The 1,650-nt window shown below is 31.9% G+C and overlaps 1 pseudogene; it reads right to left on the bottom strand.

Annotated features, from left to right (window-relative positions):
• Positions 1 to 1,166: 1,166 nt before the first annotated feature.
• Positions 1,167 to 1,274, bottom strand: LOC140521898 (U6atac minor spliceosomal RNA; annotated as a pseudogene).
• Between the last annotated feature and the right edge of the window lie 376 nt (positions 1,275 to 1,650).

Below are 1,650 nucleotides of genomic sequence, written 5' to 3'. Positions count from 1 at the left end.
CACACAAAATCTTACAAAGTTCTTTGACACTTACTTAGTTAATGCACAAAAATGGGGATTTTAAGTAGTGAAAGACTCTTTCCTTTTGTGGACTCCCTACCCCTGTAATACAGCAGCTACTTGAATGGTCTTTATTTGGCACTCACTAACAAAATCTTTCATGATATTAGACACTTGAGAATTTCAGGGACTACTTTATGTTAGAGAAAATTTTATTCCTTCAGATGTGAGCACCCAATGCCTACCTTATTATCTTTTACGATCCTCTTCACAGCTTATTTTATTGTTCTGTCTTTTGGAATGAACTTTAAGAAAAGTTATACAAGTGCAAAGTGAATCATTATTACTACGTACACATTGACAAAAATGACTAATTTACAAATTATTTAAAACCAAGGACATCAACATATTAATAATGTTTTCTTAAAGGAAAACATAATGTACCATTGTGGCAAAAATAGTCAGAAAAAAGGAACAAGGGGAAATACATATCCACTTACATTTTTTATCTATGGGCATAGTAAGAATATATGTATATAAATCATATATGTATATACAAATCATATATATAATTACTTTGTATTTAATATATATTTAAAGACATCTCTTTTGGAAGAGTGTCATTTAAATGACCAGGGTTGAGAGGGGAGAGTGGGTGATAAAAACTCTGTATATTAAAATAGTTACATGCTTCATTGTTTTACGCTACTTGAGTGCCCTCTGTCTTTTACCATTAGAATATACACCTAATTGGCCTCTTGGGATTTATCATTTTTTGTTGAATAAAGGACAAAACTCAGTTTTTTTTATATGTTAAGTGGATTTTTATTTAAAGCAATTTTCCCTGTTCTGTTATAGATTTTCTAATTCATTTCAAACATGGACTTGCTCTAAAACCATTTTTCAAATAGCTATAATCGTTACTGAAATGTTAAATTTTTGCAGCACAAATAAAATTGCTGATATTTGAGACATTTTACCTTTGGGGTACAGGAAATGTATTTGAATTTTTTGTAAAGAATATTTTTTTCCATTTACAAGTAAAGACATTTTTCAACATTCATTTTTTATAAGATTTTTAAGTCTAAATTTTTCTCCCTCTCCTCCAAACCCCTTCCCCAAGACGGCAAGCAATCTGATAGAGGTTATACATGTGCAATCATATTAAATAAATTTCCACATTAGTTGTCTTAACTGTATGTATAAAGGCCACTAGGACTTTTCTTCCATCCTTATCAATGGGAATGCTAATCTTCTCTCCTTTCATACAACACTGTATTTGAATATTTTTTCTAAGAATGTGCAACAAGGCTTGTTAATATATTCAGCAATTAGTTTGCTGAGAAACCACTCCAGTGTTCCAAGGACTGATGGTACTAATTAACACTTAATAATGTATTCTGTGTACCAACAAGTCCACAGGGCTTTCAGTAGTTTGGTATACCAGCGCCAAATACCTGTGATAAAGACCTATCATGGACATTCTGTTGCATAAGCAGAGAAGCTGGTTCTTCAAGATATGATATGTAAACAGTGTGATATACTAGGAGGAACACTGCCCTTATAGTCAGAAGACCTGGATTTGAATCCTGGTTCTGAAACTTACTAGATGTGTTGCTTTGAATAAGTCAATTTCCTTTTTTGCTCCTG

The sequence above is a fragment of the Notamacropus eugenii genome, chromosome 1, assembly GCF_028372415.1.
Source record: "Notamacropus eugenii isolate mMacEug1 chromosome 1, mMacEug1.pri_v2, whole genome shotgun sequence".
Taxonomy (NCBI): domain Eukaryota; kingdom Metazoa; phylum Chordata; class Mammalia; order Diprotodontia; family Macropodidae; genus Notamacropus; species Notamacropus eugenii.
Note: the sequence above shows the minus strand (reverse complement) of the source record. Positions and strands in the feature narration are given on the sequence as shown.